The sequence below is a fragment of the Armigeres subalbatus genome, chromosome 1, assembly GCF_024139115.2.
Source record: "Armigeres subalbatus isolate Guangzhou_Male chromosome 1, GZ_Asu_2, whole genome shotgun sequence".
In the NCBI taxonomy this organism is placed as follows: Eukaryota; Metazoa; Arthropoda; class Insecta; order Diptera; family Culicidae; genus Armigeres; species Armigeres subalbatus.
The window spans coordinates 215,501,264-215,527,029 of NC_085139.1; the positions used below are offsets into that span (position 1 = coordinate 215,501,264).

Consider the following 25,766-nt stretch of genomic DNA (forward strand, 5'->3'; position numbering starts at 1 on the left):
GACATGAGCAGGATGACCGTACAATTCGTAGTTTATGCTACTCCGTGGTTGAATAGGCCACGTCCACCCCCGTAACGCTGGGTAGACACCTTTGCGTGGTGTGTTACGGTGTAAGATCTGCAATGGTCATATTGTCAGCTACAGGCACATCCTGACCCAACGAATACCATCCTCAATATCCAACTCCCTGGTACTTATGAGGGTGTCGCTGAGTCGGGGGCCTCTCGTTAAGTAAGTACAACAGTAACACTTCCTTCCCCTTCCAAGTTACGATGAAGATGGGCGTGGCCAGGAGTAGTAATCCTCATGCTTTTGTGATTTTTATCCTAGATTGAAATCAAGGACCACACCCACCTTGATTTCTGATAGCAATCTGAATAAGGAATTCAAAAGAAAAACATGAGAATCACTAGTGTCCAATCTACGGAGTACACCGTAACTTTGCTATGCTCCGTGGTTGAATAGGCCACGTCCTTGCAGTCATCAAGGAAAAGAAGGATTATTAGTTCAACTCACGTTGTTACTAGAGACCGAGTATACCTCTGCATCTCCACGATAGTCTCAGTATAGGATATTGTGTTAGTATGAGGTGATATATTATCTGAATTCACTTTGCTGAGTGATGCGATCAATAGAATAGGAATATTCAAATTAGAATTAGAAGTACTAGAAAATTAGAAAAGTATTAAAGTGAATTCAAATAAGATTATTTTTTTCACAATTAGATTTTAAGTCCTTTTGGATTCTAATAAAACGCACACGTCTACCACACCACCGCTACTCGTACTACAACCTCACACATTTGCACCTGTATGAGGCCTGCATGAGAATAGAGGTTGTATAGCATCCGTATGCGGATACATATGAATACCAATCAATTTTTAGATTTTACTATTGTCTTACCTCTTCTAAGGTTTTGTCTGTTCTGTCTGGATTTGTTTGAATTTGTTACATCTAATTATCCTGTCTCCTTGTATTGCTTTCTGGTTTGTATGGTTGATTTTGCGTTTGGTCTGTAAAAGATATTACATTTGCAATATTTTTTTAAAAATCGAATACTTCTAATAGTACACAATTTTATTCTCCAATTGTCCGCTTGCGATTTCGATGTTAGCTGCCTCTTCTGCTTCCATGTTGGTCTGATGCCACCAATGCGATGTGATCTAAGCGAATTGTCAACAAACTGTGATTATACAAGCGATCAACCCCTGCAAGTAGTTAATTCAACATATTTGATTTCATACAAACTGATCTTCATTTTGCACAATTTATAACCGCTAATCCTCATCATATTTTTATCTAGATAAACCACTCTGGCATTTGATCTACCACAGTAATACTGCTCTCAGTTGTCATACAATCAGCGCTGCCAACCTAAAATCTTTCTTTCCAAAGCACCAACGATGATCCAGCGAAGCATAAAACAGTAAACAAAAACCAGTTTCGCTCTCCAAAGCTCCATCGTCCTCTCTCTCTCCGCTGGGGTACGCATGTGCTTGGGACTGTTTCGTTTGAAAACACACTCCAAAGTTTCATGATCCGTCGGCATGCTCATGCTCTTTACCGTTTTCGTTGGAACTTATGTAGTGGTTCCACTCCAACGTTTTGTTTATGCTCAACACGTTTTCTCCGCAGGTTTTACGACGGTGCACATTCACTATACACATCGAAAAGACGTGTGTTGTCTTCTCAAGACCATAGAGAGGCTGAAAAGGAGAAACACTTGAAACGCGAGAAAAAAAAACTTCAGGACCGCGCACGGTTGATGGGCTTATGGATTTTCAAACTGCACTCGATCGTTCGTTTCTCTCCCGGGTTGGTTGGGCGATCAAACGGTCAGGCGGCTTCGAACGGGTAACAAGTTTTCTCGGCACGTCGTCGGTACGCAGTTATTGGCGATCTTGCGCGATTGGTTTTCGGTTCGTCGGTTTGTTTTCTTGGGTGATTTCGGTTTTCGGGAGTTTTGGAAAAGTTTTTGGTGGATTGAATGTGGTGTTTTGCAAATGTGAAACAGTCGAAGAGTTACGCAGTTGTCGATGCGGGTTCGTGTCCTGTGAAATGAAAGCAAACCCTTTTGGATGTTTGAGAATTTCCGTAAAAAACAGGGTTTTTGAAACCTTCAAATTGCATTTCATGTAAGAAGTGAATGGGAATTGAACCTTCGGTTACGAAGAAACATGATGCGATAAGAAACAAGTCGGTAAAAGTGTGGGATTCAGAAAGGTGATAAAGACGATACAATCGTTTAAAAACTTGTGTTTTCGGCTGCGAAAAAGTGCTTTCTCGAGCGAATTGAAAGGTGGATAAGCGTGAGATAAAAAAGAAGATTAATCCAAGTGGCTTTGCGTGTTGCAGGTAAGCAACTCGCTCCAGTTGGAGTGTGAGTATATTCTTGTGCTTGGGAGTGTGAGTGTGCAGCATGCTAAGTTAAGCAACTAAGCGCCTTGGAGTACCCGTACCAGGTTCTACACACATGCGACACTGCACGAAGCAGAGGAAAAGAGTGTCAAAGTGAGAAAAACATCAACAAAGTCCGCAGCGGAGGGCGGTCTGTTTTCGAGTGGATCGGTGTTATTAATTTTGTCCGGAGAAAAGTGTGAGGAATCGATCGGTTTCAAGTGCTGTGTGGGAACGGGAGTGCGAGATATATCAATATAAGTGAAGACGGAGTCATATGGTTATCAAAGGAATCAATTTTGGATTACGAAGCGGAAAGGAGCAGCCAACGGTAACTGTTTTTAAAGGTCAGTTAAAGTCGTTGTATTTCGTCAAACTGTTTTATGATCAACCAATTCAATGCAACGTGGTGCAATGGTGGGAGTGCTCAGAAGGGAGAAAGAGTTGTTGCAGTAACAACAGTTGAGTCGCAGCCGCAGCAATTGAATGGCAGTTTACACCGACGAGAGCTCGGAAAAATGGGATTGGCTCGAACGCGACGTTGTTTTTATTTTAAGGTTACAGAAATGGAGTGAACTGTTGCCTGGTGTGTGCAGGCCGATGGATGGCGGCCTTTCAATGCGATGTCAAGAATCGATAGTTTATACAAAGACGGAGAGAAGGGTCTGACCCGCATTAGACGAGAAATTTATGACCACAATCAAGCTCTGGGTGGGAAGAGAAACTGTTGTGTTGAATTGGTTTAAACGAGACTTATGACTTCTTAGTTTATTACATAACATGTGGGTTCAGAATGGATTTTACGGGAAACCCAATTGATTGGCATATGGCATTAGAATTCACTCAGAATAATTATTTTTGAGCATTAGGAAGAACGAAAATGAGATGTGTTTTTTAAATACTGATCTATCAACGAAGGCAGGCAGACAATCCTGTCACCAAACAAAGTTTGACAATCCTGTTTGTGAGAACATAGAGCAATTATGCATAGAACAAAAATGCAAGAGTAAAAATAAAATAACAGTATCAAAATTTTTGCTAAACTGACAGTGAATTCGGAATTTCAGTAATGAAAAAATCATAGTTCGTTCTTTGTAATGATTGAAGGTATCCAAATTCATAATAACATTGATGAAAATCAAATAGCTTCCGCCGCCCCTCAATAATAAGGCCATTTACTGTGCCTACTTCCAGTACAGTTTTCTGTAAGGTACACCGGGGCAAGTTGAAACGGTTTTTTCAAAGTTGAAATTCGAATTGCTGTAAAAAAATCACCATTTGATATATTTTGAATCTGTTTGCGGTGTTTGTTAGTTCGGGCCAAATATTATATACAAAAAATAAGCAACCTTAACAAACTTTTTTATAAATATTTTTTATATTTAAATTATTTTTATATATGCATCGTTTCAACTTGCCCCGCGAATCGGGGCAAGTTGAAACACTGCGTTACATTCAGGCGTAAGCTAATTTTGCCGTATTAATAACAAAATGTATGTACTCAGTGAGACTCAGGAAGTACGAGGTTGTAAAGGTGACTATAATACTGCCAGGATTCGCATAAGAGTCCCATGTAAGTTTTTGACGATTTTGATATTCTTCCAGAAATTAGCTTAAAATTGTCTCCTGTTTAAGAAAAACTGATAAAATAGTAGGCTTTGTTCTAAAAATTTGAAAACAAATCCCACTTTTGTTGTCTCATCTTGGTATTTACTAGCATAAAAATCAGATTTCAGATTACACAAAAAATAAACTTAAGTATGGTCCATTTAATTGTTTCACAGCAATAAATACGGATAAAGAATATTATGTCAATTTTTTGGAAAGATACCATTTTTTTCAATTTATTAGATTTTTTTTTGTATTTCTCCATGTAAAACAAGTTTGATAAATTCAACGGCAAAATACTCAAGTCGGCGAAAATGACAGGGACTCTTATGCGAATAAGGGCAGTGTACAACAAAGTCACAAGCGTATTTTCAGAGACCAAATTCTGTAGAACAAAATATATTTTAGTTACCAGATAAAGATTGTCGTTGTCGTCGCTGTCCGGAACATCTTTTGCTGGTGAGGATAGGGGATGTCAATGAAGGAAAAATACACACGATTTGACAGTTAGGTACCACACATGTTTCGGACAGCAGAACAAAGGGAACCGAAGCGGCAATCTTTATCTGGTAACTAAAATATCTTTTTGAAGAACGCACTACGTTGAAAATTTATCAAATTGATTTCCTCCTACTGGTGACAACTATCACTATTCAGGATGCTTCATTATTTAGTTCACTTGTAAATTGCACAGTTGATTACTTCGGTTGTGGCTTCTTTATAAATGCACATTAATTAACCAGCCATCATATCTCTCATAAACTTTTCGATTGGAGAAATAGGCAGCTAAGGAAGTGAAAGGTGGAGTTAACGAAATGTTTACATATTCTATGTTTTATTTTTCAGAGAGTCGGTGCTCAGTAGATTAAGAATTTCAAAACTGCAGTTTAAACATGACCTCTTTTCATTCTAGTGGAGATTGTTGGAGGGTTGCATTCATGACGAAATGTGCGGAAATTTATTAAATTTATGTTCAGAAGTTTGCATGTTTTTATAAATTTATGTTTTTCGAATGTATGTATTTATGGAACATGTTGAATTCTGAAAAAAAAAATACTTTTAATTGCGAGAGTGATGTTTTGAATCGTTGTTTCAACTTGCCCCGCACTACGCATTTCTATTTGCCCCGATGAGTTGAACATGCAGAGCAATATTAAACAACCAAAATACAAACATTAAAACGGGTCTTTCATCGATTTTTCATAATCTTTATGCTTATTCAACATTGAATGATTACCTACCGTGAAAATTTGATGAAAAAAACTGTTCCAAACATCGTTTTGAGACCTGTTTCATTGGCACGTCAAATAGTTGGTTTGGATTTTGCAAAGGGCGAAAAATAAACAATGGCAGGGATTGCTTTTGAAAACTGCAATCTTTCGGGAATGGCAGTCAGAAGGTGCGTTTGGGCGAGTAGTTTGTTGAAAAAAAATTCTCAGAGCATTCGGTCATTTCCTATCTGAATTACAGCATCCGTTTCAACTTACCCCGCATTTCAACTTGCCCCGGTGTACCTTATCGGAGCATATGGAGGTCAACATCGCTAACAGCCTCTAAAATAGATCCCGTTCTGATTGATCGGTGGCACTTCTCCAACATTGTCGACGTCAATACTTATCGGGACACTAACTTCGGCGCAGACCATTTGTTGATGATGGTTAAGCTGCTCAATATAATCGGCAAAGACCTAGGCGACGAATAAAGGATCACGATTGGAAGCTTGGAACATGGAACTGCAAGTTGCTAGGTTTTGCAGGTTGTGACAGGATGATCTACGATGTATAACATCCCCGAAACTTCGACGTCGTGGCGCTGCAAGAGATTTGCTGGACAGGACAGAAAGTGTGGAAAAGCTGGCATCGAGCGGCTACCTTCTACCAAAGCTGTGGCACCACCAACGAGCTGGGAACCGGCTTCATAGTGCCGGGAAAGATGCGCCAACGTGTGATTGGGTGGCAGCTAATCAACGCAAGGATGTGCAAGCTGAGGATTAAAGGCCGTTTTTTTTTCAACTATCATCAACGTGCACTGCCCACACGAAACGACACCAGACGACGAGAAAGAAGCGTTCTACGCACAGCTAGAGCAGACATACGATGGCCACTGCGGGACATCAAAATCGTCATCCGTGACATGAACACACAGGTAGGAAGGGAGGAAATGTATAGACCGGCAATCGGATCGAATAGTCTGCACACCGTATCGAATGACAACGGCCAACTATGCATAAGCTTCGCAGCCTCCCGCGGAATGGCAGTCCGAAACACCTTCTTACCCGCAAAAATATCCACAAGGCCACTTGGAGATCACCCAACCAAGAAACGGAAAACCAAATCGACCACGTTCTAATCGACGGTAAATTCTTCTCCGACATTACAAACGTCTACACTTACCGAAGTGCAAATATTGAATATGACCACTACCTCGTTGCAGTATGCCTGCGCTCAAAACTCTCGACGGTGTACAACACGCGTCGAAGTCGGACGCCGCGGCTTAACATTGGGAGGCTACCGCACGATGGCAGGACATAATTTTACCGGCTTCGAATCTCCAGGAAATCCAGGAGAAGATTGGCCGTCTGAAGAACAGTCCCTGGGGTTGACCAACTACCAGGAGAGCTATTTAAGCACGGTGGTGAGGCACTGGCTAGAGCGCTGCAATGGGTCATTACCAAGATCTGGGAGGAGGAGTTTTGCCGCAGGAGTTGATAAAAGGTGTCGTGCGTCCCGTCTACAAAAAGGGTGACAAGCTTGATTGTAGAAACTATCACGCAATCATATTGCTGAACGCCGCCTACAAGGTACTCTCCCAAATTTTATGCCACGGAGGTATTCGCCATTCGCCAAGTACTTCAGAAATGCCGCGAATACAACATTTCCACACATCATCTATTTATCGACTTCAAAGCCGCATATGACACAACCGATCGGGACCAGCTATGGCAGCTAATGTACGAACACGGATTCCCGGATAAACTGATACGGTTAATCAAGGCGACGATGGATCGGGTGATGTGCGTAGTTCGAGTTTCAGGGGCATTCTCGAGTCCCTTCGAAACGCGTAGAGGGTTAGGGCAAGGTGATGGTTTTTCGTGTCTGCTATTCAACATCGCTTTGGAAGGGGTAATACGAAGAGCAGGGATTAACACGAGTGGTACAATTTTCAATAAGTCCGTCCAGCTATTTGGCTTCGCCGATGACATAGATATTATGGCATGTAACTTTGAGAAGATGGAGGAAGCCTACAGTGGACTGAAGAGGGAACCTAAGCGGGTCGGACTAGTCATCAACACGTCGAAGACGAAGTACGTGATAGGAAGGGGTTCAAGACAATGTAAGCCACCCACCTCGAGTTTGCATCGGTGGTGACGAAATCGAGGTGGTAGAAGAATTTGTGTACATGGGCTCACTGGTGAGTGCCGAACATGATACCAGCAGAGAAATTCGGAGACACATGGTGGCTGGAAATTGTGCGTACTTTAGACTCCGCAAGACACTCCGATCAAATAGAGTTGGCCGCCGTACCAAACTGACAATCTACAAAACGCTCATTAGACCAGTAGTCCTCTACGGACACGAGACCTGGACGATGCTCGTGGAGGACCAACGCGCACTGGGAGTTTTCGAAAGGAAAGTTCTGCGTACCACCTAGGTGGGGTGCAGATGGCGGACGGTACGTGGAGGAGGCGAATGAACCACGAGTTGCCTCAGCTGTTGGGAGAACCATCCATCGTTCACACCGCGAAAATCGGACGACTGCGGTGGGGCGGGCACGTAGCCAGAATGTCGGACAGTAACCCGGTGAAAATGGTTCTCGACAACGATCCGACGGGCCCAAGAAGGCAAGGTGCGCAGCGAGCAAGGTGGATCGATCAGGTGGAAGATGACTTGCGGACCCTCCGTAGACTGCGTGGTTGGCGACGTGTAGCTATGGACCGAGCCGAATGGAGAAGACTCTTATATACCGCACAGGCCACTTCGGCCTTAGTCTGAATAAATAATAATAATAAGCTGCTTAATTCGATATCAACAATGTCCGCATCCGCCTCGGCACGACTTAGAACAACTGAAGCAACCAGATGTTGCCAGTAAGATAAGCTTTCTAACCTGAAACACGACTGTATCATCTGATAACTTTGGGAATAGCGGCTTTTCAGTCTCACAAAAATCTAAACGACATCGACACGTTGGTTTAGTTTCCTACGTTTCGTCCCTTCGTCTTTGCTTTCCTCAGAGATTTAAACATACCCAGACCAAGACCAAGGACCGAAACGTAGGAAACTAAACCAACGTGTCGTTTCGATTTTTGTGAGACTGAAAAGCCGCTAATCCCAAAGTTAGTAAGATCTAGTAAGGGCTAGCAGACAGATCCTGGAGGAGAAGCACGCAAGCTGTTGCACTGTAGCAAGGAGCCTGATCAGCATGGACCGCAATAAACGGAAACGGAGATCGAAGCCTAGTCTCTTTTGGGTTCTTATGAAACACAAATATTCTGAATTTTCACAGAAGTAGTTCCTACTTTTGTAGACAGAATCTTCCGAATCCTGACCAGAAAATCTTTCATATTTCCACCAAAGATTCTCTTGTTGTGAATCGTCTAAATTTGCACCAAAAGTTCTCCCAAATTTTCATCTTTCAGAAATCTTTCAGAAATTTCGAAGTTTAATGTGTGATTTTTTCCCGAGATATTTTTCCAAATTGCCACGGGAAATCCTTCTTATTTTACGAGGGATATTCTTCCGAATTAATAAGTGTGGCCGTTTTCAGTGTCTCACCAAATCACGTAAAGTACGAGACACTGAAGGGCTTGAGAAAGCGAGGTACTCAGCGAGCAAGGTGGATCGATCAGGTGGAGGACGATTTGCGGACCCTTAATAGACTGTGTGGCTGGTAACGTGCAGCCATGGACTGAGCCGAATGGAGAATACTTTTATGTACTGTACGTTTCACTTCTCACTAATCATTTATCATTTTTCATTGGGAAAAGTCAGTAGTGCGAAGTGAGTTGCGAGACGTCTCACTACTCACTACGCACTTTTAACTTTTCACATGTGTAGTGAGAAGTGATAAAAAAAACGTTTCACTTCTCACTAATAATTTTTCACTTCTTAAATACTTCTTTCAGTGAAAAGTGAGCAGAGAGAAATCTCACCACCCATTTCGCATTTCTCACATTTCACAGTTAGAAGGAGACATGAGATGTCTTACTACTCACTTCGCACTTCTAACAACTCACTTTTAACAGTGAAAAGTGAGACGTCTCATTTCTCACTGCTTACTTCTCGCTTATAACTTCTCACTGTGAAAAGTGGGAACAGCGAAGCAGGAAGAGAGACGCCACTCTTCGCAGTGAGAAGTGAGAAATGATGATTGAAAAGTGAGGAGCGAGATATCGAATGGCCTGATGACATATTCTGCCGAATGACGTCACTTTTCTTGTTTCAAACTATTCACTTTTCACAGTAAAAAGTGAAAAGTAGGACGTCTTACTACTCACTTCGCTCTTCTCACAACTCACTTTTCACTGTGAAAAGTGAGACATCTCACTTGTCACTTCTCACTGCTGATTTCTCGCTTATCACTTCCCACTGTGAAAAGTGGGAAGAGCGAAGTAAGACGAGAGATGTCACTCTTCGCAGTGAGAAATGAGAAATGATGATTGAGAAGTCGAACGACCTATTTGGCCGAATGACTTGTTCGGCCTAATGACTTGTTCGGCCAAATGACCTATTCGGCCTAATGACTTATTCGGCCAAATGACCCATTCGACCGAATGACCTATTCGGCCAAACGTCATATTCGGCCAATGACCTTTTCGACCAAATGATCTATTCGGCCAAATGACCTATTCGGCGATATGACCTATTCGGCCAAATGACCTGTTCGGCCAAATGGCCTATTCGGCCTAATGACCTTTTCGGCAAATTGACCTATTCGGCCATATGTCATATCAGGCTAAATGACCCATTCGACCGAATGACCTATTCGGCATAACGACATATTCGGCCAAATGACCTATTCGGCTAAATGACTTGTTCGGTCAAATGACATATTCGGCCATTTGACCCATTTGAAAGAATGACCTATTCGGCCAAATCAAATATTCGGCCATATGACCTATTCGGCCAAATGACCTGTTCGGTCAAATGACATATTCGGCCAAACGGCCTTTTCGGCAAAATTACCTATTCGAAAAATGACCTATTCTGCCATATGTCATATTTGGCCATATGACCCATTCGAAAGAATGACCTATTCGGCCAAATGGCCAATTAACTTTTCTCAGGGTTTATGTTGGTTTTTTAATGTCAAGCACATAAGGATTTGTAACCTTTTTATTATGGGAAAGATAAAATACTTATGAAAGGCTGTGAATCATCTTTGGTTAAGGTGGGGCGTATTGCCCAGGCACTTATTGAAATCCATTTTTTCACGACTTTTTAAAAAAGCTTTATTACGTGTACTCTACTTTTTGGCTACCAAATAACACAAAGTTTGCATAAATTGCGTTGAAAAGTAAAAGGTTATCATAGGTATTGGCTTAAGGGGGCATATTATACCGTTTGACCCTATATGTAGATCAAGGATTTAAAAGGAGAAACAATCAGTATCGTGGTCAGACAAACTTCGAAAGCACCACCAGGGGCCTGTAGCATAATCGAAATTTTACTAATAATATTAGTAGAGTAGCTTGTAACTTGTATTTTTCCGTTGCATAAAGAATCTACAAGTATGAATTTACAAGACTAATATTACAAGTAAACCGCACTAATAATATTAGTGGAATTTACAAGTAACTGTTGCATAAAGAAAATACAAGCACAAATTATTAGCGCTGGCTTGTAGTTTATTTTACAAGTATGAATGGTGTTGTAATTTAATTTACAAGTAACTTTTATTTTCTTATTTCAGCTGTGCAAAGTAAATATATATCGTTTTATTGTTTAAACGGCTTAACAGAGAAAGAAACTATTATTCAAAGTGCTTCAAATTACCATACAGTGAAATACTATGCATTAGGAAAAAATATCTCGTTCCAATACAAAACTGAGAATTATGTAATTTTTTAAATAACTCTGGAGAAAGCAGAAATGCTTTAAGTGCTGACATCAAATATTCAAATGATGTGGACGCTGAACTACTCAAAAGTGGGTTGTTTTAGCTCAAAACCATACTTTGGCCCAATAACATAATTTTGCGTAAAATTACTCTTCTAACACTATCTAGTTCACCTTAAACCACGTTACCATATTACTCAAACCAAAGTTTAGTAGCTTTAGTTTACCTAAAGTTGACTTTATTCAACTCAAATGTGGGTTGTTGTACTGAACAATCTCGGTGGAACCATGCATTCTATTTTTGACAATATCATGGAAAAAAATCATCAGTAAGTATTTTTAACTTAAGCTTTGAGATGATTTATCTGTCAAGAAATCGTCTAAATTTCATAAATAAAAACTAAATTCAAACCCGCATAAATTCCGCAATACACGTAAATTGAAACCCACTTCAAAAACATATAATGACCACGTAAAAAACCATTCCAGTGTGCATTACTTTTTCTTTGTAAAAAATGCCAATACCACGAAACCGGATTAAACCGCGGAATCAATAAATTAACAGAGAGAAGGATAATAAATTTGTGTTCCGTGTATACCTATCGCAGTATTCTATGCACACATTTGCAGAAAAACATAAACAAATCATTTATCTTCGCATTGGCAGTGAACTGTCGGATGAATTTTGACAGGTAAATGAACCTGACAGACTTGTCATTTCAACCTTACTAATAATACAAGTACTAATATTATTAGTTGGCGAGTCACTTTTATGCAACACAAACTACAAGTACTTGTAATTTTTTGACTTGTAACTTGTAACTTGTAGCTAATATTATTAGTCTGATTATGCTACAGGGCCCAGATTATGACTCAAACGCAAACGATCCAACCAGCAGTAACCCCTTTATCCTCAATTTTACATTTCACGAGATCATTGCTGGTTAAACTTTTTTTTTCGAGCTGGATCGTTGACAGTCAGTTCTTGTTTGCCCTTTACCGAGCACTCCTTTCGCTCTAACTGATCGTGATGGTTTACCTCGTCCCTTTCGTCATTGTGCCTTCTTTGCCCTCCCACAGCCGTACATGCAACGGTGCGCATAAAGCAAGCATAAGTGCTTATGATTTGGATGTATGCTTTTGATGTTGATGTTGGATTGTGCTTTTGTTGTTGCTGGTACAGTTCTTTTCACTCCATTCTACATCCTATTGGGCAGGATAGGCGCGTTCCCCTCCATCAGCTTCGCTCACGGCGGCGCGGCGTAGACGGATGGTTTCGGTATCATCCATCCGCCTGCGTCTGCAGAAAACCCGAAAAGAACAATTTTCTCCATCCGTTTGTATAATCACCTTCCGTGCTCGCTCACTTTCCGCCGTTTTTTGTTCGGAACAATTCTTCGATTGTGGATCATAATTCCATAAGCGTTCATACTTGGAGATATACCGATGCGATGTATGCGAAGAGCCAGCACATAATTCAACCCATCATAGGAGAACGATTTCAAGTACCTATTCTTGGCTTCGAATGGATGAATTCTGGAAACCAGTAATTCTACTATGCTTTTTCGTTTGAGAATTATTCATTGGTGTAGCCAGAGAGGGTTTCTTTCTTGTTGAAGTTATTCAACGATTAATGATTTAAAAATGTGATGAGAAACCTTAACATTTGAATAGATATAGTGCTTAGAGCATTATATCAAACTCATTACTCTAGTTGGATATATTTTAAACAGCAATAATTAGGGCGAAAGTTAGCAAAAAATACATCTGTTGATGCAAAAATGCAGTGGAAGTACATGGTAGAAAAATTGTGATCTTATAATAATTGGTTATTGCAGTTCAAATATTTGGTACTCGACCACAAGACTTGTTGTGAATAACAATGTAAAATTGTATGCCTCATTGATAATTATAGGATAAACGTCATAGTTCCTATTAAAATTAGTAGTGCAATGGTAACTTTAAAAAAATCAACTTTTTTCTTACATCCATAAAATTGAACCTTTCTACCACATCGAGTTCATTGTAAATAAAAGTACTCACGAACTTACTGAAAACGTTTGGATGAAACGCTCAGTGCCAACATCCCTCCTTCACCATCCCGTAGGAGGGCAACTCGTCTTCCGTATTTGGCTTGTTTTTGAGACTTTTACGCTTCGAAAACTGGTTTTCTCCTCTCCAGCGCGCGGTGCGCATTCGGTGTTGCAATCCACGCAAGCTCCATCCAGTTGATCGTCTTTTCCGTTTCTGTTGTGCGGTGGCCATCTCGCCGATTGATTGAATTGTGATCTTCGACGGTGATGACTGTGGCGGCGGGTGGCGTCGTCGGTTAGTGATGTTTGGCGATGCGCTTGATCGGCAAGGTTGGCTGTCGTCTTGTTATGGAGCCCGCGCGCACTGAGCAGGGGCACGGCTTTACGGAAGTTGTCAGCCCCGGGGAAGATCAGCGACCATTTGAACATCACGAAAGCGATATCAAAAACAAGCGAAACAGGTTGATTTGGCTTGAAGTGGCTTAGGTAATGGAATAGGGTGACACGAAGTTTAATTTAAATTCTTCCTTTGAATGTCTTATTTACGTTTCAATTGGATATGTTCATAAAAAAGAAACAATCGAGTGAATTAAAAGATTTAATTTTCGAATTTCATTGAAAGACTCATTCTAAAAATAAACAAATCAGCAGCGAAATAAAATAGTTTGGAATAAAAATATATGCTGACGAGATAGCTGCGTTTGAGATACCGGTTTATTTGTATTTATGTGAGGGCAAATTTAGATCAACGAAGATCACGATGTCATCTATCGCATTGAGTTTGATATCTGCATACGACTTTTTCTGGCAAATTTTATTTATTGATCACTGGGTGACATTCAGATATCCTTCGCTGCTAAAATTGAGCTGTTAAGGCTTGTGAAGTTCTCCAACCGCAAAATATTTTCAGTTTGCATGATCGAAAGGCAAATTGCCATCAAGTTGCATTATTCTGTTCACGGCTGCCACCCATGTGGGGTTACAGAGGAGGATCATTTGGTTCCTGCATTGACAATTTTCTTCATTATTTGAGAGCTAATTGGAGAATCCTAGTTTAGTCCAACTTCACGTGAACTGGAGATTGTGGAGATGATCATTCGCTTATGCAAAGCGATTCAGCATCAAGGCACATCTAATCGTGTCCCGCAACGTGGAAGTCGTAAAACGATTACATCAACTCACGGGCTTCCTTTAACCTGACTACTTGGATGGTTTATTCACAGATGTTTTGCCTGCAATATTTCAACATTATTGCTTTCTTACGTGCATCAGCGTGCATCAAATTCCGTGATTGCGCGGCCGGTAATAAAAGTAATCAGTTCAGTGCGTGATCTCTCATGTTTCGGACAGCAGAACGATCGCGTGGTCGGACGAAATATTGTGTTCTGCATTGCGCGGCCGGTAATAAAAATAATCAGTTCAGTGCGTGATCTCTCATGTTTCGGACAGCAGAACGATCGCGCGGTCGGCCGAATTATTGTGTTCTGCATTGCGCGGCCAATAATAAAAACAATTAGTTCAGTGCGTGATCTCTCATGTTTTGAGGCGGGCTTGGTAGTCATATGGCTACTGCTTCTGCCTCATACGCAGGAGGTCGTGAATTCAATCCCAGGTCCGTTCCATTATCCTACTTTGTATCTTTCGCTTTATTTCTCATGTTCTAGCAATCGCTAGAACTGGAAATGGACTTCCATACCGTTTCCATTACTATTCCTATACCTTCAATTTGAGTATTCTAACAGTAATCTGCTAGAATTGGAAATGAACTTATAGAGCTCGTTTCCTACATCCAATTAGAAATTCCATCAGTTACCTTCTCCTATCTATCACATTGGCAGCTCGTTAACCAAGACGGACCTCTGCCTCTCCAACCTAACCCAGACATTCCAACAAATTCCGCATGAACTCGTGGCAAGTGCAGAGGTATATTCGGCTTGCAGTGGGCGAGTGATTGCATCATCATTTCCTCCCCTTCCTACATTGACTTGCATTCTGACGTGGCAGGCGCCAGTATGACCTAACAAATGAGATCACCAGTTCTTGTACATTGAAGATGTGTGCTAGTCCCAAGCAAACATCTGTTGGTTCCCTGTGCAAGAACAGCTGATCTGGTCATAATGGAGTAGCAACTACGAGCAGTCACTCAAGCTCAAGCTCAAGCTCAAGCATCAGCGTGCATCAAATTCCGAATCAATTTTCTCTCCAGCTCTCTCGTAGTCTTCGTCCAATTCGTTTAATTTACGCTAATAATCCAGCTGGATTCTCTTCTCGATTTCGTGCTGTTGAGCCCGCCATGCTTTATTTTGCTTCTCAAGCAGCTCGAGCTTTCTTCTCAGTTCATTCGTGGCAACTCCTTTCCACACGAGTGATAGATTTTTTGAAGAATGTTGCGATGGAATTTTCCTGGGTCGAATGAAAACAGTCTACAATTCAATCAGGTTGAAAACTGGAATTTATCATCTATTAATATTAATTAAACATTATACACAAATAAAGAAATTTACAATCTAGTTTCAATTCATTTCACTACCTATAAGCTCCATCACAACTCTAGATCACACTAATCAAATCTCATTGCCTAGGTATGGAAGCATACACATATTTTAAATCATCAGTGTTGCCAGTTTCACACAACTTATAAAATCTGACACAGAAAAATCTGAGCTTGGTTTGAAACACGCTTTACGCTTCTACATGATTGTAGATCTGACGACCTGAAATCACGAATGTTTTGGATGGTCTTGTATGCGCTGAATTGTAGAATAACAAATCTCACACATCTTGACAGGAGAATAAAGGTCTTATATTTTCTGGTTTGTTGATTTTTATCGGTGATGAAAAATACACAAATTTCCGTTTTTTAATAACGTTTCGGCTTACTCCATTCAGCCATCATCAGATCTGTGATCAAATTTTATTAATTAGTTTAAAATATTCAAATTGGTTACAATTTTCTTTTCTCCCACTTACATTGAAAAACGTTCACTTGCCACCAGTGTGGTTCAATAACTAACCCCCCTGAGTCTAATACTACCGAATCCCTTCTATGTGTTGTACCATGTGCGTCATCGTGTCTACCGAGTTGCTGTTCGTTTGTGTAACGATCGGATTTTGCACACTAGTGCGTTGTACGCCGAGTCAATTCCACCGCATTCTCGTTGTAGGTTCACCGTTGCATCGTTTCCCATCATCTTTATGTGGAAGGCCTCTGCGATGATCCTGCTCTCCTGGTTTTCTATCCGTTCTAAAATTTCCGTATTTCCAAAATCAAAATTGTGTCCTTCTGTCATATAATGTTGTGCCAGGCCAGTCTTTTCTTCCCTTTTCCTTATGCTGGTTCTATGTTCATTGATTCGTGTTTCCAGCATACGGTCTGTTGAGAAGAATTTTTATTTAAGCCGGAGTCATTTTGAATGCCGTTTCTTCATATGCCTTATAATCTGAAAACAGAAAGTCTTGCGACTTCCAGAATGCCGCTGTGTGACATGCAAAATATTTTCGCCAAATTGTCTGATATCTTTGAATTCAACAGGATTACCTAAGCGTGATTAACATCACTGATTAACATCAGTGAGTCCCATTGAAACATCTCATTGCGATCAACTCATGCGCTGTTTTCCATGGCAAAACCTTTGCAAACAACAGCGAAGGCGCGTAAACAACTTGGGCAGGAAATTTTTATTTAATAATATCGTCACCTTAGTACCGCCAACCAGAGATGCATTTGAACATGAGCTACTCGTGTTCTGTTCCAAATTTTTGAACACGAGCACAGTGTTCATGTTCAAAATTATGAGATTGTTTGATCACAGTACACTATTCAACGCGAAGCCGTTCTCTATGTCATCCGTTGCATTTGGAAAGCCAGTTTTCTCTGTTATTTGTCAATGAAAGGTAAAATATATCAATATTTAGCTAGTTGTGTTATATAAACTTGAATTAATTCGCAGTTGGATAATCATACGGAAATGTCTGGCAACAAAAAAAAAGATGAGATGCGAAGAGTCTTCAGCAATCATAAACGCTCAATTCGAACATCTCCAGGATTCAACCACTAGATGTAAGCACTGCCGAAAACTGCTATCATGTGCCAAGAAAAGTAACATGAAGCGTCACTTGATACTCGTGCATACAGCTTTCGCGAAGGAATTGGATCTTTGTGAAGAATCTGGTACCTCAACCATGCCGAAGATCTTAGTTGAAATGGGCAGGAATTTTTTCGAAACCGCATGTGTCAAGATGGTAACCGCCGGCGGGCTCACTTTCAACGTTTTTGAAAAACCTGGTATTGAAGATATCTTTCGCCAAGTGGAGAACGGATTGAAATTTGAGCATATCAATCGGAACAATATTATCAAGAAACTGGATTGCGTAGAAGTACAGTTCAGGCATAGAATGTCCGATGAATTTGTTGGAAGGTTTTTGTCGCTCAAGGTAACTCACAGAGGCAGGAGTGTATTGGGCTTAAACTGCCAATATCTTGACGGAAAATCAATGATTGTCAGAACTTTGGGAATGATAGAAGTAAATGAAGCACAAACTGCAGAAACGATCAAAGAAGAAAATTTGAAAAATTTACGCAAATTCGGAATCAGCATCGATTAGATCTATTTTATCACAACCGATAACTGCGCAAATTTCATGAAAGCAGCGGAATTACTGAGAAAAGCACAAGAGGTTTGTTCTTTGTTCAAGCTTTACTTTAGCAGACTTGGTTCTATGATTTCTAGCCCTTCTATTTTTCTTCTAATATTTGTTAATTAGGATTCTAATGATGATGTGGAAAATCTATCGTACAACGCTGATATGGAGGAGAGTGATGACGATCACAAATCAGACAATGTTGATAATGACGAAAGCTCTGAGGGTAATGCTTGTACAGGTAATGAAGATGATGAATTCGATCTGCTAGACGATGATCCCGTAACTGTTGTGTTGGGTGGCGTTCGATGCGCTGCCCATACCTTACAACTGGCCTCAGATGTTATACTTATTGCAATGTACTCTTGGACAAAAGTATAGCCCTACTCAAGCGTTATGAGCACATCTGAAATTATGGAATAAAATTAGCTTCTAAAGAATGTTATGAACGAATTAGTCAATTTACATGCAGATTACATTTTACAAGCCTTTGAGGTACGCGCGCGAAGGATATGAAATTTACATCGAACATGTGGTTAGTTATGAAGGATTTCCATGATACCTTCAAACCAGTATATGATGCTACAATTGAGCTTCAAACGGTTAATTTTACCATGGTAGATTTTTATCTCACATGGGTTACATGCAAAATGGAAATAGACGAAATTCCAACGTCTATGGCCAAATCGATGATGAATGCAATGAACCGAAGACAAGTATTGCTGTTAGAAAATGTTGTTTCTATCGCTGGAATATACATGGATCCGAGAATTAATTACAATGGCAGTCAGCTTATATCGGATAATGATCGACAAAAAGCTGTGGTAACATATTTTATTGAAAAAGAAATAGTAGAAATGTAAATGTATTTTTTAAACGTTTCCAGAAACACATTTTGAGTTTGTGGGGTAAAATGAAAAGTACTTCCACGGCTGCTGAAGAATATAAGAACTCTCAAACTGCTTCACCTTCGTACTCAAAAATTGAGTCGTTTCTGTAAGCTCACCAGGGTACATTCGATCCTGATGTTCAATCAATCGAGAAAAAGTTGAAACAATTGAGCTTAAATTCAGGATTATCAGCCGATTCTAACGTACTCGATTATTGAAATTCACTGAAAAGGAGATGTATCAACTGGCGCAAATAACACTAGCTGCACCATGTACTCAAGTTACAGTTGAACGCGCTTTCAACATTCTTGGTTTGATCTTAGGTAACCGGAGAATGAAATTAACTCAAGAAAATTTGGCAAAGGTTTTATTCGTTAAGCTCAATTGCGAGTTATTTAATAGTACTTCGATAAGCTTTTTGGGGGTCTCGTAGCGTAGTTGGCTACACGTTCGCCTTACAAGCGGATGGTCATGGGTTCGATTTCCAGCCCCTCTACCAAACCCTCGTAGTCGCCATTAAGCCGGGTCCGTTGGAGGAATGCCTCCGAGAAGAATAATTTGTCAGTCGTCATCAGGCATCCGTACGGTATGACGTGTTCCCCAATACGCTACCGCATGGGCTGCGCATCCGGCGACTACGAGGGTTTGGTAGAGGGGCTGAGAATCGAACCCATGACCATCCGCTTGTAAGGCGAACGTGGGCAACCGAACAATGCAACGACCATTGGATGCACGACATGGACAAACGGACACAATGGACTCACGATGAGATGGACTGGCAACGACAACAATAATGACTAAAGGAAAATCTAAAAATAGGTTCTGTGTGGATTCTGTACGGCAGAATAGCACAGTAGCGGTTAAGTAACACAGAGTGCCTAACAAATAAAGAATGGAATAAAAAAATGGGTCTGAAAATCATTTATTGTCGGTAAATTTTCAGAAATGAAATTTTGCCTGCCTGCAGCGATGCTTGCATAAGTAGGCATGTTTGAAAAATTAGAATTTGACGAACTGTTCGTTACCCGGTGAGAGGTAGGAGCCAAATTTGTTCGTTGATTATGGTGGGTATGAATTGCTCGCCCGGCAAATGATTGCAAATTTTGTGCATTTATAATATTTTTACCCGTCGAATCCGGGAGAATTCCCGTCAGCAATTTTGCACGGAAATTAAAATCTTGTTTGCGTGAAGTGCATTCCCAGAAGTTGGATCTGTGATTATCCCCATAATTGGCACATTTAAATTTATTGGAATCTTCTCTCACAGGAGGCTCCACCAAAAATTATGCATTTAGCATCAATGTGGCAATATTTAGTTCCGTGACCCCACTTTTGGCACTTACGACAGTGCGTGGGGTTTTGGAAATTTTCCCCAGGTCTGCGGAATTGTTCCCATGTAACACGGACATGGGGCATAATACAGGCCTTTTCCAAACTTTCATATTATTTAGTTAACCCCGATGGCAGTACTAAGTATACGTAAAGGCTATATGATCGCTCTAAAAACAAACTTTTTGTAGAAGGCCCGGGGACCCATAGTGTTATATACCGATCGACTCAGTTCAAATTTAGGTGGTGGTGTTTTTCTTCCTCCCATTGTTTCGTATTAAAAAATGGTCAGATCGGACTATGGGTGCCAAAGCAATGGCCAAAATACTATTTTTTTTATAATGTACGAGAAAGGCGCCATCACCGCTAGATAGATTACTCAGGCTTTTTCAATTCTGGATTAAGTTCAACACCGTAGAGAAAGGGGACTCCTTTGTGGGACAACCTAGGTTCATGTCAAATGCAGCGGGAACAGCATAGTTAAGGGGAAGGATTGGTCAGAGAGGCCACCTTTGCGTGCCAACCAAGGGCACGTCAATTAATTATAACTTAACCTAGACACTTTAAAATGAAAACATTGATCAAAAGTTAATAATTGTTCAAAAAAAAAGCAGCTTTCTTGTATTCAATAAATTAAGCCCGTTAGCTCCGCCCCTTTGTGGTCTGATATAGGTGTAAATATAATGTGCACTCATAACGATTAATGAAGGGGCGGGGCTAATGGAATTACTTCATTAGATATAAGAAAGCTGGTTATCGACACGCGCGAGCCATTTCGATCGGGATTCCGCAGACAACGGACCGTTCGGAGGATGACAAATTTTAAGAATCCAATGAAATTTTTTCGCAAGATTCTGAATTTTGTTATGTAATGTTGTTTATCTAAGATGCGTATTGTTGCGAGGAATGACAACAGAAATTTGACTCAAGACGAAGTTTCTCCATACTACAAAACATTATCTTTCGGCATCTGTCTGTCCGAGCGACGTTCACCGATGGGTGGCTGCTGTAGAAAGTTCCCACTGAGGTGGCGTCTACATTGGGTTTATACAAAACCCACCATTTTATACAAAAGAAGGTTGATCCGACTTTCCGAAATAAACTTTCTTCAAACTGAAAAGCTCCATCGTAAATAGCGAATTTGATAGCGCGTCGGAGGGAGATGATGCAGTAAATTTGAATGGATGCGATCACTAACAGCAACCAAGCTACCACGCAAAACTCGATGCCACCGAAACAGTCCATTTTCGCAATTAACTCTTTCTTTTCGTAAAATGTTGGTCCTGAGAAGAACCAATTTTCTTTTCCCAATTCCCATTCCAATAACTAACTGCATCCAATCGTTTGTCGACACCTTGCGTTGCAACTGTCCGACCGCCACTTGATGATTTTTCGCTAAGCCTCCAAAGGTTGACATAATTTTCAGCATTGCCACACTGCCACCCACTCCTTCGTGCTGCTGTGTCCGCTCCGCTGCATCGAATGTCGAACCGCTCTCTGTGGAATCCCGATCAAAATGGCTCGCGCGCGCCGAACAGCAGCTTTTTTGAATTTAATAAATTAAACCCGTAAGTAAGGGTATGCGATAACACACTTTTTCCTAACGAAACGAAACGAAACGAAATTTAAAATGTCTGTGTTGATTCGGATCGAAACGGAACGAAATCAAAGTTCATTTGATTCGAAATTTTTCGAAACGAAACGAAATTTCATTTTTTTTTCGCGGAATTTTGATTAAATTGGTTTTACATTATGTACGCAATTTGGATTTCACTTTTTCGAAGTCAAATAACTGCTTTACGATCAATAGAGTTATAATAACAGAAGAGGCAGTCTGTGATGAATCACCGCATTCTCGCCGCATACATCATTGGCGATAAGGCAATAACCCAGCATTTATGCCGCTTTCATATCAGAAAGTAGAAATTGTGGGATTTTTCATATACGGATTCAAATTACGTTTAAAACCTTAGTTCACTTAAGATTAATGTAATTATGCTGAAGTATACTTCATATTGTCTTATCAGCGTGGTTTTATAGTATTGAGCTAATTCAAAATCAGAAAATCAATGCCTTAAATTATTTTTTGTTTAGTGAGATACTCAATTATGTATCCACATCTGCCAGGCGCATACACGGATAGAGAATTGATATTTGCCAGCCAAAACTTATTCCTTCTTATTATTCGTCTACATATATATAGCATACATTTGCTCACTAGAAGAATCCTATGCACCTTTCTAAAATGCACAAAGATATGTACTTCAGATTGAATTTCACAAACCCATAGTCTTAAATATATACAATCAGCTCGACGAACGACGAACTGTTATGGTCAGTATGAGCTAAATGTAATCATAAGTGAAGAACTTTCAGCAATTTTAATGATATTTCAACCCGTCCTGGATTTTTTTTGCAAATTCCATGCGAAAATCTAGAAATGTCCACAAATCTTCAATGTTCCTCACATATTGTGGAAATAGTCAAAGAAGAGCTTAGATTGATTAACTGTACACATCGTAATTGCTAATCATGATTGTCCGAGAAACAGCAAATATGCACAGCTCACCAATTAAATAATTTTATTGGAATACAAAAATGTTATTCTTATTGTATACTTCCTTCGGAGTTTCCAAATCATGACCAATAACGATGCTGGTCAGGTCCTTACAGTCAATTTAGGATTAGGAGAAGAAAATTAGTTTAACACTCATTGTTATAAAACAGCGGTTCTCAACCTTTTCCTTGAGAGATACCCTTCGAACTTTTGCATTAATTGAGGTACCCCCTATGATTTTTTTGCTGTAAATGAAAATAGTCGTAGCTTTAATATCAAAAATGGACCTGAAATTTAACGGAATATATGGGTCTCCATAAACTTTTCTAAAATTTTCATTTTTGTAACTTCCCAATTAAAATCAAGTTCTTACATTAAGGGACTGAGTGAAGGAAATGTTTTGACTATTGAAGGCTTCCGAGCCTCTTGAAAGGAGGCTTCCAAGCCTCTTGAAAGGAGGCTTCCGAGCCTCTTGAAAGGAGGCTTCCAAGCCTCTTGAAAGGAGGCTTCCAAGCCTCTTGAAAGGAGGCTTCCAAGCCTCTTGAAAGGAGGCTTCAGACTCTCTTGAAAGGAGGCTTCCGAGCCTCTTGAAGGAGGCTTGAGGCCTCTTGAAAGGAGGCTTCCAGGCCTCTTGAAAGGAGGCTTCCAGGCCTCTTGAAGGAGGCTTCTGAGGCCTCTTGAAAGGAGGCTGAGCCTCTTGAAGGAGGCTTCTGAGGCCTCTTGAAAGGAGGCTGAGGCCTCTTGAAAGGAGGCTTCTGAGGCCTCTTGAAAGGAGGCTTCCGGGCCTCTTGAAGGAGGCTTCCGGGCCTCTTGAAAGGAGGCTTCCAGGCCTCTTGAAAGGAGGCTTCCGGGCCTCTTGAAAGGAGGCTGAGGCCTCTTGAAAGGAGGCTTCCGGGCCTCTTGAAAGGAGGCCCGAGCCTCTTGAAAGGAGGCTTGAGCCTCTTGAAGGAGGCTTCCAGGCCTCTTGAAAGGAGGCTTCCAGGCCTCTTGAAAGGAGGCTTCCGGGCCTCTTGAAGGAGGCTTCGAGGCCTCTTGAAAGGAGGCTTCTGAGGCCTCTTGAAAGGAGGCTGGGCCTCTTGAGGGCAGGCCTCTTGAAGGAGGCTCTGGGCCTCTTGAAGGAGGCTGGGCCTCTTGAAGGAGGCTGGCCTCTTGAAGGGAGGCTGGGCCTCTTGAAGGAGGCTTCTGAGGCCTCTTGAAAGGAGGCTTCCGGGCCTCTTGAAGGAGGCTGAGCCTCTTGAAGGAGGCTTCCGGGCCTCTTGAAAGGAGGCTTCCAGGCCTCTTGAAGGAGGCCTGAGCCTCTTGAAGGAGGCTTCAGAGCCTCTTGAAGAGGAGGCTGAGCCTCTTGAAGGAGGCTTCCGGGCCTCTTGAAGGGAGGCTTCTGAGCCTCTTGAAAGGAGGCTTCTGAGGCCTCTTGAAAGGAGGCTTCCAGGCCTCTTGAAAGGAGGCTTGAGCCTCTTGAAAGGAGGCTTCCAGGCCTCTTGAAGGAGGCTTCCGGGCCTCTTGAAAGGAGGCTCTGAGCCTCTTGAAAGGAGGCTCTGAGCCTCTTGAAAGGAGGCTTCCTGAGCCTCTTGAAAGGAGGCTTCCTGAGGCCTCTTGAAAGGAGGCTGGGGCCTCTTGAAAGGAGGCTTCCAGGCCTCTTGAAAGGAGGCTGGAGCCTCTTGAAGGAGGCTTCCGGGCCTCTTGAAAGGAGGCTGAGGCCTCTTGAAAGGAGGCCTGAGGCCTCTTGAGAGGAGGCCTCCTCTTGAAGGAGGCTGAGCCTCTTGAAGGAGGCTTCCAGGCCTCTTGAAGGAGGCTCTCCGAGCCTCTTGAAAGGAGGCTGTGAGGCCTCTTGAAAGGAGGCTTCCAGGCCTCTTGAAAGGAGGCTTCCGGGCCTCTTGAAGGAGGCTTCCGAGCCTCTTGAAAGGAGGCTTCCGGGCCTCTTGAAAGGAGGCTTCTGAGCCTCTTGAAAGGAGGCTTCCAGGCCTCTTGAAGGAGGCTGAGCCTCTTGAAAGGAGGCTTGAGCCTCTTGAAGGAGGCTTCTGAGCCTCTTGAAGGAGGCTGAGCCTCTTGAAAGGAGGCTTGAGGCCTCTTGAAAGGAGGCTTCCGGAGCCTCTTGAAAGGAGGCTTCCAGAGCCTCTTGAAAGGAGGCTTCCAGGGCCTCTTGAAGGAGGCTGAGGCCTCTTGAAGGAGGCTGGGCCTCTTGAAAGGAGGCTCTGAGGCCTCTTGAAGGAGGCTTCCGGGCCTCTTGAAGGAGGCTTCTGAGCCTCTTGAAAGGAGGCTTCCGGGCCTCTTGAAAGGAGGCTTCCAGGCCTCTTGAAGGAGGCTTCCAGGCCTCTTGAAAGGAGGCTGAGCCTCTTGAAGGAGGAGGCCTCTTGAAGGAGGCCTCTTGAAAGGAGGCTTCCAGGCCTCTTGAAAGGAGGGCTGAGGCTCTTGAAAGGAGGCTCTGAGGCCTCTTGAAAGGAGGCTTCTGAGCCTCTTGAAAGGGAGGCTTCTGAGCCTCTTGAAGGAGGCTTCTGAGCCTCTTGAAAGGAGGCTTCCAGGCCTCTTGAAAGGAGGCTTCCAGGCCTCTTGAAAGGAGGCTGAGCCTCTTGAAGGAGGAGGCCTCTTGAAGGAGGCTTCTGAGCCTCTTGAAGGGAGGCTCTGAGGCCTCTTGAAGGAGGCTGAGCCTCTTGAAAGGAGGCTTTGAGCCTCTTGAAAGGAGGCTTCCAGGCCTCTTGAAAGGAGGCCTGAGGCCTCTTGAAAGGAGGCTGGGAGCCTCTTGAAAGGAGGCTTCCAGGCCTCTTGAAAGGAGGCTTCTGAGCCTCTTGAAAGGAGGCCTCTTGAAAGAAGACTTTCGAGCCGCTTGGAAGGAGGCTTCCGAGCCTCTTGAAAGGAGGCTTCCGAGCCTCTTGAAAGGCTTCCGAGCCTCTTGAAAGGAGGCTTCTGAACCTCTTAAAAGGAGGCTTCCGAGCCTCTTGAAAGGAGGGTCACTTTAAAGGAGGGTTCCGAGCTGCTTGGAAGGAGGCTTCCGAGAAGCGTAGAGGGATGCTTCAAATTCTCTTGCAACGAAGCAACTGAGCTTTTCTGGAAAAAGTCTTCATGTCTTTCAAATGGAGGCTTTCGAATCTGTAGACTCTAGAATCATATTCTTAACATATTATTCAACATTCTGATTTGACCAGGTAGATTGCATAGAAGATTTCTTAAATTAGTTCATTCGAGGTTTTGCCTTTTTGATCTATTATCCCACATCTCATCATCCATTGTACTTGTTGTGGAGGACAGTATTAAAAAGG

General features: G+C 41.9%; 1 protein-coding gene across 4 annotated transcripts in view; it reads left to right on the forward strand.

Moving 5' to 3' along the window:
- The first annotated feature begins 1,718 nt into the window (after nt 1-1,718).
- Nucleotides 1,719-25,766, forward strand: part of LOC134205763 (uncharacterized) — a 474,885-nt gene continuing 450,837 nt past the window's right edge. The window contains exons 1-2 of one of the 4 annotated variants that reach the window (XM_062681331.1): nt 1,719-2,380; nt 2,463-2,744. The gene's annotated coding sequence lies outside the window, so the exon portion shown is untranslated. The remainder of the gene's footprint in view (nt 2,381-2,462; nt 2,745-25,766) is intronic. The other 3 variants (XM_062681332.1, XM_062681333.1, XM_062681334.1) reach the window with 3 other exon arrangements.